Consider the following 11,452-nt stretch of genomic DNA (forward strand, 5'->3'; position numbering starts at 1 on the left):
GCAATGTCATTTAAAATCCAATTAGGGAGGGCAATACATACTGAAGGATTTATCCAAAACACAGGGCGCAGCCTGTAGAATAAACCCCAAAATCCAATCAATACCACATTCCCAAGCATGAGTCCCACAAATTTTTTTCCTGCCAGTGTGTAATTCTTTGTTTCTTCACCAGGGTCAGTCAGGAATTCCTGGACTTTGGCAATTTCAGTGGAGTGAGTGTTTCTCCTTCTTCTTCTTTCCCGAAGCAGTCGTGGTTCAGCATCCTACAGGGGAGATTACCAGGACATCACCCTGTAATGGTTTTGCTTTTTCTAGAAAAGTTCAAAGGCACAGTAGGTCTGTCAGTGGACAAGGGAGAGGTTGCTAGCACGTCACCTTGTCCTTTCTCCCTGCTGTCCAGAAGCACAGTAGAACTAGAAGGAGAAATAGGCTAATCATCAGTAGGAGAATTCTCCTGAGGTGGAGGGGTCTTTTTGCAGTGAGAATCATGGGTCCAGGCAGTCAGTCTTTGGCACTTCACAGCGGTGTTGGTAGTCAGTAGGACTTAAGGGCCTTTCCAGCATGGAGCCAAAGCAGTCTTTCGATTGGGAATGGCTCTCATACTCATCAGTGCCAAAGGAAGGGCATCTGGCCACTTTAAGTTTGTCTCAGCACAAATCTTGGCCAGTTTATTCTTTAAAATCCGGTTCTGGCATTCCACTGTCCCAGCAGACTGTGGGTGGTGAGGGCAGTGAGCTGCACATAACTCCTTTACAATCTGTCCAGTAAAATGAGTTCCACGATCACTGTTGATACTCACAGGGATGCCAAAACGTGTATAAAAATCTTTAAGCAGAAGTTTCACAACAGTCCTGGCATCTGCTTTCCTGCAAGGAAAAGCTTCAACCCAATTGGTAAATACATCAACTAAAACTAATACATATTCATAACCACAACATTTAGACATTTGAATAAAATCAATCTGAATATTTACAAAAGGTCCCCAAGGAGGAGGGTGGGCTGCCCGCTGCTTTAACAGCTTTACCAATGTTGTGCTGTTGACAAATCACACAGTGTTGACAGTAGGAATGTGCTACAGAAGGGAAACTCGGTGCACACCAATCTATGTTAACTGCAGCAACCATCCCCCCTTTGCTCACGTGTGCCATTCCATGGTGTATGCGAGCAAGATAGGGCAGTAACCTCTTCGGTGCCACCAGGCGACCATCCGGGGCACACCAAAGATGATCAATATGTAAAATGCATCCAGCAGCACTCCAAGAGTGTTTCTTGGTTCTTGATGCAGCCTCCTGGATCTTAGCCAGATCCTCAAGGGAGGCTAGTGAAGGCTGCTCAATTAGGACACAAGTATGTTCAGCCTGAGGTACGGAAAGGGCCGCTGCTTTGGCTGCAGAGTCTGCCAAAGCATTTCCACGGGTAACTTCATCATGAGGGGTCTTGTGAGCGGTACATTTAACAACAGCAATAGCTTCCTACCATCCCCAGCCCTCTGGCTAGAAATCTGAGGTAGCCAGAAGATCCCATGTACAATATAGGGAGTGGGTTAACTTTTCATGTCTTTGCTTCCAAAGACGGTCGGTATGCAAATTTTAACAACAATTTGTAATTAAAAGATTTGGCCAATGTAGTTTTTCTCTTACTTAAGAAAATGTATTAGACTTTAGTATATCACATTTTTCTGATGTATCCAAATACTTTGTATTCTAAGTTGAACAAAACAAGTATCGGCATTTCAATCCAACACTTCCGCTAGATTTCAAATCAGACCATCCCATGAAAATATTAAACATAACAATTCTGGCCACAAGACAAACACCATAAGACAGAACATAGAACACAAAACATAATTTTTACTCTGTCAGTAAATGCATGGTACGTTGAATGCTGTTCAGCTGGCATTAGTTTTCTTTGATTATCTGAAAGACAAAAACAGAGGTCTACCCCTTCTGGGCAGTCAATTACTTAAAATATATAAATACCCTCGTTGATTTCAGGCAGAACAGGGGAATTACCCCATATTTTCTCGTATGTGTTTCATAGGCAGCCCAGGTTTCAGTAGCCTCTACTTTATCAGTTAGATAATTTGCATTAACACAGATGATTTCTGGCTTGCTTTTTACTTTTAACTTTTGCTTTTAAACACTGAAAGAAAACATCACCACTTACAGTGCACTTAGAGCCTAATACAATTTTCATTACATAGCACTGTATACATTCTTCAACTAATTTAACAAAATTGTTCATAGCAAATGATTGCAATCTAATAATTTCTTTGCCTGAATTTATTTACAAACATTTTAAAGACACCAAAAACTTTTCTCTTTAGCATGTTTACAAAGTTCAACTGCTGTTCCCTCCAGCAACTACAGAGTCAACTTTTCACTTTCCTTTAAATCACTTGCTTTGTCTTCCAACAGCCACTTACCAATTCAAATCACCGTTCCAAATATCCTCCTGAGTATTTGAAATCCTCATGCTTATACTCACTTACTCCTTCCTTCCACTACACCCTCAAAAGTTTCCAACCTGTTTTCCAATCTCTTTGTCTGTTGCCTGCCCGCCTGGGCCCAATCCTGTTTTTCTCGCTGAACCATCCCTTCCATGGGTACTAGCTTGTTCCACTACCAGTTTAGCTAGGAGGGTGGGCTTCTCAACTAGCCCCCACCCTTCTGGTCTTTGCCCTAGAACATTCTTACTTACAAGACTATTCAAATCCTCCCTCATGAGGCTTGCCACCTGGGTAAAAATACATGGCCATTGGGTAAAGGCCATTTACTTAACACATAATCCAAACCCCTTTAGGGGGTCTACCCAGAGACCCACCCATTTGTCTGCTGACACTTAAACAGAAAAGAAAATTACACAGAAAGCAGAGAGAATTACAGTCTAAGCCAGATTTTTCTACTTCTATTACATTGTCCGTTACAGGGGGCGGGACAGAAGGATCTCAATACAACCTCAGAGCTTCATCGCACACATGGCTTCCACCCTGAGGAATTACGAACAAGAAGTTCAGTTCTGCCCACACACCTAACGCCCAAATGAACAGAGCAGAAAAACAACAGTAACCGGTTAAACAGAACAGAACCAGAACCAGATAGTGTTTCCTTATTCTATTAGGGCTCACCATTAATCATGCAATTCTTAACATATAACACCAATAGTACCAAACAAAGCAAACATAAAATAACAAGGGTAAAACAGATAGATGGTGTAAATTCTGCAGGGCTCCCCCATTCTTAATTGCTCACCAAACTGTGACAAATATCTGTTACCAATTTATCCCTCATGTCAGGTGATCAGGCTGACACTGCAGGAGGTTGGGGGGAGAAAACACACCATATAACCAAATTTGAAAGCTTCATTAAAATAATAAAACAACAATGGAGAGTGTTGGGAACGCTCCCACATCACTCAGGAAAAATATGAATGCTCCAAGCCTTAAGCCACTTTAATACTCACACATGTCCAGACTGGCTGTGTATAATGGTCAGAGAAGGGGGAAGAGGTGGACGGGAGAATATCCTGTATACAGCTTGTTCAGAATTTCCAACATACTTCTGCTCTTGGGATGGCTGTTCTTTTACACCCTGGAATCTCCTGTGGTGTTTCTTTCAGAGATTCCAGTCCAGGTCAGCTGCCTGTCCGGCTTCGGGGTTGCAAAGACTGTTGGATCTCACTGAACAGTTAAGCTTTGCAAATGTAATTTCAGTTCTGTAACTTGTATTGCTTTTGGTTTGCCTCTGTCTCTATTTTTCCACAACCAGCTGGGGCTGAAAGCAGTTTTTCTTTGCACTTAGCATAGTCTGTGCTGATTCTTGACCTTGAACACAAAGCAACTTCTCTTTATCTCTGGGCTAAGCTGAATTTCAAATTAACCCGTTCCTAGACAAATTGCTCACACTGTGTCAGAGGCTTTTCTTTGGTGATTAAAAGCTCCTCTGAGATGTATGATCTTATCTAGATTGAAGGTACCTTCTAATGGGCATTGTTTAGATGGATCTTCACGCGTGTGAAGATTCCAATTCTCTAAATACCTACAGGTTTTAGGACCATAATGTACGTACATGTAATATGCTGGGGTACCCTTAGGGGGTAAAGTGGAAAGTTTAGACTGTCCCTTACCCATTTTCCACTTACACACACAGAAAGGGTGCCCTGTCCGCGCTAGCGGCTCAGAAACTAAGGATCTCTCCCTAGAGGGTACTCACACGGGAGAGACTAACGAGGATGACCACGACTCTCCTACACCTCCCTTCAGCAAAGAGCGTCGGCTAGTCTCTGGGAGACGGCGCCGCTTACTCTGATTGCATCCAGTGAGATGATCAGACTATCAGTAGCCCACATGGAAAGGAAAGGGGAGGGAAGATGGGTTCACACACTCCTAGACCCAGGCAGCTTCCTCGCCGGACTATGCCAGGCCGAGTCAGCCCACCGTGGGTCGGATCTCCTAAAGATCCACTAGTTACCGGGCTTGCGTTAGAGTAGTCCTGGTCATGAGCTTTCGCTTCACAGGGTACTCTGGGCGTCTTCCGGTAACAGTCACTCACGCTGGTATACACACACACACACACACACCAAGGCCTCTTTTTTTTTTCCTTTTTTTTTTTTTTTTTAAACCACGATGCATCTTTACCTGGTCCGGACCCAATACCATGAGGCGGTATGACAACCCTTCTTGAGGCGGTAAAAAACCCTCAGCACCGGTGCATTTACCTATGCATTTACCTTATGCATTTTTTTGTTGGCCAACTCAGCAGTTCCCAATACTGCTATAAACTAACCTTGTTGGGGCCTTTCCCCAATACTACTCTGCATCTGATCTTGCTGCACAGTCAATAAGTTCAGATGGCGTGAGCCCAACAGAGACAGACGTCCCCACGGACAGTCCTCCTCCGATACCCCAATAGAGATTTCAAAAGGTCTCATACCTCTCATGTGGCGCCATGGGGTTCGAAGGGGAATGATCCGTAGTAGCCGTCTGTGGGTCCTTGGGCGTTGCCATCCCGGACGAGCCCCCAAATTGTCGGAGAAAAACTGAGTTCTCGCTTTAGCATTTTGGGTGCAGCAAAATCAAATACTTTATTATTTCTCCAGTAATTACAATGGAGGGAGAGAGTGCCCTAGGACACAGGGTCGCCCCAGTCCCGGACAGGTCTCTCAACTGGTAAACAATTACAGCAAGCATTTATACTTTTGTTACAAACAATAACTAGCAATAATACAGACGATAATGAGCAACAACTTCATTTTGTTTATACATAAGCCATCCTGCTATCTTATTTTTCTCACTCCTAAAAGAGACCAGTCTGCATATTTGGTTTATCAGTTACAAGGTCGTAATAACTTTTTACACAGTTCTTTCCCTCTGCCTCACACTATCCTTGCTTCTAGAAGTCTCACGTCATTAGGGTTACAGCTGGGCTAACTCTTGCTAACTGACTGACATGCATTAAGATCCCCTTCAAATCCTTTGTTAATTCTTTCCCTGCTTCCACACCCCTCAACTGCAGATGTGTCCTGAGGACTGGCATGACCTGGCAACAGCTGATCTACATGTCTCCGCCAGGTAAGATTCTCTGCAGTTCGGACTGTGTAGGAAACAGGTCCTGTTTGAGTGATGATTGTGGCAGGGACCCATTTAGCTCTGGAAGTATAATTCCGAGCCAAAACTGGCTGTCCCGGGCTAAAGGTTCACTCTTTTGCTCTGGGTGCTCGTCTGATAACTTGATTTTGCTGCTGATGTTGCACAATTTGTCAGGGTTCAGAAGGTTTCAGCAGATCAGAGCAAGTGTGCAGCTGTCGTCCCATCATTAGAAAGGCCGGAGATGCTTGGGTCGTAGCATGAGGTGTGTTTCTGTAGGAAAGTAAGAAGGTATCCAGACACTTTTGAATGGAGTGTTGTCCCCTTGCTGATTTCAAAGCGTGTTTCATTGTCTGCACAAATCTTTCAGCTAATCCGTTGGTGGATGGATGATATGGTGCTGACGTGATGTGGTATATCCCGTTTGCCTTCATAAAATTTTGAAACTCCTGAGAGACTAACTGCGGTCCGTTGTCGCTCACAAGTTGTTCTGGCAGACCAAAACGACTAAAGAGTCCTCGTAGTTTTTGGATAGTACTCTCTGCAGTACTGGACTGCATTATAGAGACTTCTGGCCATTTAGAATGGGCATCTACTGCCACCAAGAACATGCTTCCTTCAAGGGGGCCAGCGAAGTCAACGTGAATACGTTGCCACGGGTTTTCAGGCCAGTCCCCTGGGTGTAGGGGTGCCCACTGGGGTGCATTCCTCACACCCTGACATGACATACAAGCTTTTGCCTTCTCTTCAATAGCACTGTCCAATCCAGGCCACCAAAAATAGCTTCGTGCAATTTCCTTCATGCGCACTATTCCACAGTGGCCGGAATGTAGCTGTTCTAACATCTGTGATCTCAGTGGTGGTGGAATAATGACACGTCTCCCCCACAACAAACAACCAGATTGGACCGATAACTCCGTCCTCCTGGACATGTATGTAACAAGGTCGGGTGAGACAGGAGAGGTTTGTCGAGATTTTCCATGCATCACCAGGTCCATAACTTGGGACAATACTGGGTCAACACGAGTTGCCTTCTTTATCTAGTAGCAGTGATGGGTGTATTCTCTACCTGTTCAAAGTAGAAGATTTCCTTTTGGGCACTATCTTGATGTTTGACCGGCAAAGGCAACTTGAGAGGCCATCTGCATTGCCGTGTAGAGTGGATTTCCAATATTTGATGTCATATGTGTGTGCTGAAAGTAACAATGCCCAACGTTGCATACGATTAGCAGCTAATGGGGGAATGCCTGTGTAGGGTCCAAAAATTAACGTCAGAGGTTGATGGTCTGTGAGAAGAGTAAACTTTCGCCCAAACAGGTACTGATGAAACTTCCGAATTCCAAAAACAATTCCTAATGCCTCACGTTCGATTTGGGCATAGTTAGTTTCTGCTTTGCTTAGCGTGCGTGAAGCAAAAGCAATAGGTCTCTCTTCTCCCGAAGGCATAATGTGTGACACGACTGCTCCCACTCCATAAGGGGAGGCATCGCAGGCCAATTGTAGGGGTAAGGATGGATCAAAGTGCGTTAGAACTTCAGTATTTAGCAATGCATCCTTAGCTTTGTTAAATGCTTAAATGTCACAGGCTTCAGTCCACTTCCAGGCCTTGTTCTGCCCAAGGAGCTCATGAAGTGGTTTTAACAGTGTGGCTAACTGTGAGATGAACTTTCCATAATAGTTCAGTAGTCCTAGAAATGAGCGCAGCTGGCTTACATTTCGAGGTGGGGGAGCCTCCACAATAGCTTTAACTTTTGCAGGGGCCTTATGAAGACCTGCAGAATCAATGATGTGTCCCAAATATTCAACAGAGGGCTTGAAGAATTCACACTTGTCTTTGTGAACTCGTAGGCCATACTCTTCCAGTCTTTGTAGGGTAGCCTCTAAATTCTTTAAGTGCAGATGTTATTCCGAAGGGTAGGCGACAGTATCGATAAAGCCCCTTATGAGTCACAATAGTCAACAGCTCTTGGGACTTTTCATCGACGTGCATCTGTAAATATGCTTCACTCAGATCAATCTTACTGAACTTTTGTCCCCCAGCCAGGCCTGCGAAGAGGTCATCGATGCGGGGAAGCGGGTATTGCTCTGCACACAACACTGGGTTGACAGTGACTTTAAAATCACCGCAAATCTGGAGAGAGCCATCTTTCTTCACTATTGGAACGATAGGAGTGGCCCATGAGCTATGGGTAACTGGTATTAGGACTCCACTCATGACCAGGCGCTCCAGGTCCGCTTCGACTTTCGGCCTGATGGCATATGGCACAGTTCGGGCTTTCAGATATTTTGGTGGACTGTCAGGTTTAATGTTCAATGTCACAGTGATTCCCAAATCATACTTCCCAAATCATCTCCAAAAACAGCAGCATATTTCCTTAGTATAGGGGTTAGACTGGTTTCTTCTTTAGTCATCCGGTGCACTTCTGCCCAGTTCAGTTGAATCTTCCCAAGCCAAGACCTACCCATTAAGGCTGGGTAGTTACCTCTCACCACAAACAGTGGCAATTTAGCAGCCTGTCCATTGAGCTCCACCTTAACATCAATAGTGCCCAACATGGGCACAGCTTCTCCCGTATACGTCTTCAGAACAGTTTTTGTTGCCTTAAGCGGAAGATGCTGTAGCTTTTCTTTATACACAGTCTTGGAGACCAGCGAGACGGCTGCACCGGTGTCCAGTTCCCTGCGTATACGTTTGCCATCGAACAACGGGGTTACCCAGTATTCATGTGAGCCCATTGCCAAAGACAAAACATGCAGTGGCACTTCCTCTTGCGATGAGGTGTCACTTTGATCATCCTGGGTCTGCTCTAGGGTATGCAGGGTTCCTCTTTTTGTCAGCCAGACCACAGGCCTCTTTTTCTTTTGTTTACAGGCACACTCAATGTGTCCCTTTTTGCCACAGTGTCGACACACCAGGTCCTTACACCAGCATTCTGATGCCTGGTGACCTGGCTTACCACAGCGGTAACATTCTTGACTCTGCACAGTTTTGTGGGTCGGTTCTTGTGACACTTTTTGCACCCTAGGGGATGCACCGATGTATTGCGCCTCCCTTGTAGCCAGTTCCATGGAGAGAGCAATATCAACAGCCTTCTGTAAGGTAAGCTGAGCCTCTGTCAGTAGGCGCTTCCATATAGCTTCACTGTAGAGGCCACACACTAACCTGTCACACAGGGCATCATTTAATATTTCTTTAAATTCACAGTGTTCTGCTAGCTTTTTTAAAATGGCTACAAATTGTACAACTGTTTCATCTTCCTTTTGGTCTCTTTTGTGGAACCTATATCTTTCAGCAATTACCAGTGGTTTTGCGGAAAAATGGGACCCCAGGATTTCCACAATGTCACTGTAAGATTTAGTTGCTGGCTTAACAGGGTGTAGTAAGCTGCGTAGCAGGGAGTAGGTTTTAGCCCTTACAACACTTAAGAATATTGGCACCTTCTTCGCTTCTGTAATGTCATTTGCAATAAAAAAAAGCTCAAAACGCTCAGTATACACATGCCACTGCTCTATATTCTCATCAAAAGGTTCCAGTGGCCTGGCCAGAGTAGCCATGATTTTAGTTTCACTTTCACAGTCAGTGCAAACAAGCAGCTTTTTTGTTTGTTTGTTCTTTACCTTGACTTCTACTTCCTTCTGTTACTGGAGCAGCACCGGAATCCCATCCTCGTCACCACTTGTTATATCCTTGGGGGGCAGCCGGTTTAGGAAGAAATCATTTGAGGCCAGACAGCAGACAGCTAACAAAACTACCATTTTATTTACAGACACAGAGCTCGCCCAACTGGCCGAAACCGGCTGGGCTATCCCCTAATAATCTAACTCAGTTGCCATAGGAACAGAAACCATGACAACCAAATACACAACACATAGGGCAGGGACCCCCCGGCAGCTCAGGCGTTAGCGGCTGGAGCACGTGGTCGGGCTCCTCATGCTGCACGGGGGGCAGCGGCAGCTGGGACGCAGGGCAGGAGTCTCCTGGCGGCTCGGGCAGCGGCAGCCGAGGCACGGGTCTGGGATCCCTTGGCTGCTCGGGCAGGGGCCACTGGGGCACGGGTCTGGGATCCCCTGGCGGCTCAGGCAATGACAGCCGGGGCTGGGATCCCCCGGCGGCTCGGGCAGGGGCCGCCGGGGCACGGGGCCAGGATCCCCCGGCGGCTCGGCCAGCGGCAGCCGAGGCACGGGCCGGGATCCTCTGGCAGCTCGGGCAGCGGCTGCCGGGGCACGGGACCGGGATCCCCCGGCGGTTCGCCCAGCGGCTGCCGGGGCACGGAGCAGGAGTCCCCGGGCAGCCCGAGCAGCGGCGGCAGGAGAGCGCCACGGGGCTCTCCGGTCGGCCTGGGCGGCGGCAGCCGGGGCGCGGGGCCGGGATCTCCTGGCAGCCCAGGTGGCGGCCGCCAGGGCGCGGGGCAGGAGTCCCCGGCAGCTCGAGCGGCAGCGGCAGGGGCGTGCCGCGGGGCCCCGGGGAGCGGCGATCGGGCCGCGGGCCAGGAGTCCCGCGGCGGCCCCAGCAGCCGCGGCGGGAGCATGCCGCAGGGGTCCCCGGGCTGCTCAGGCGGCGGCAGCTGGGGCGCGAGGCCGGGATCTCCTGGTGGCTCGAGCGGCGGCCACCGGGGAGCGGGGCAGGAGTCCCCCGGTGGCTCGAGCGGCCCTGGACGGCGTTGTGGTGCAGCTGCCAGGCTCTGGCATGGGGCCTGCAGCTGCACAGGACGTGGGGCAAGGTCTCCATGGCGTACCCACACTTCCGGCAGCGTTTGTCCGAGTTCCCGTGGCGGACGGCTCCGTTGAGAGGGACACAGTTCAGCCGGGTGCGGTGTATGAACCGCCAGTCGGCGAATCGGGTGAAGCTGCCTGCGGGGAGGAAGTGGTTGCTGGAGTCCCACTTGCCGGTCACCTCGAAGGCCTTGCCCTGGTTAGGTTTTTTCCTCAGGATGTCCACGTAGAGCGCATGGACGGCGGGCTTCAGGGACTTCTCCAGCACACCTCTGGCTCCGGGGTTGACGAAGGTTTTGCCCTCTGTCTCGATCCGCGGTACCAGGACTCCCAGCTCCCGCCGATCTTCGCTCCATACCCAGCGGCAGCCCAGTTGCTTTCCCAGCCGGCGCGTGGCGTTGCGGGCGTGGGACCACAGCGAGGCGATGTCAGCCACGTCCCGGGCGAATTCGCCATCCAGGGAGCCGCTCAGGAAAGTGGCCACATCTTGGTCGGAGGGAGGTCTGCCGATTCGCTTCTTGACGACGGCGTGCAGGGCGGCCGTCGCGATGTTCTTAACCACGGCATCCGGGCCCGTCAGGAGGCGAAAGGCGTGCGTGACGACCACTTTTTCACCAGCTGTCGGATGGTGTTGTCCGCCTTGTTGAGGGGCACCTTTGCCACGGCGGATCCTCTCAGGACAAAAGCGATGCGGGGGATCAGGAAAGTGTTGAGGGCATTGATTTTCTGCCACGGCGCCAGCAGGGATGCATCAATCTTGGCGGCATCCTGCAGCATCTCCCGGATGGTATCCTCGGGGGTCTGCCGGCCGCGGAAGCCCGTCGGCGTGCCAAGGTGTTGGTATGCCTGCCCCTCCGCCAGGGGAACGACGGACTCGCCCTGGATAAGGAACTCCGTCGTCAGCACTGAGTCCCTCTTGTTCCCATCGACGTGGAGGGACGCGCACTTCTTGGCGTTGAAGCGGAGTCCCGTCCAGTCCGCGGCTCTCCCGATGGTGTCGAGCATGCCCTGGAGCCTCTCGGGGTCGTTCGCGGTCAGGACCAGGTCGTCCGCGTAGGCCAGGATGCTCACCCTCTCGCGGTGCAGGTCGACGGTGTCGGCACCGTCGGAGATCGCCCGCAGGAGCAGCTCCATGGCGAGGTTGAAGACGATGGG

This window comes from Mauremys reevesii, linkage group 12 (assembly GCF_016161935.1).
Source record: "Mauremys reevesii isolate NIE-2019 linkage group 12, ASM1616193v1, whole genome shotgun sequence".
Taxonomy (NCBI): Eukaryota; Metazoa; Chordata; order Testudines; family Geoemydidae; genus Mauremys; species Mauremys reevesii.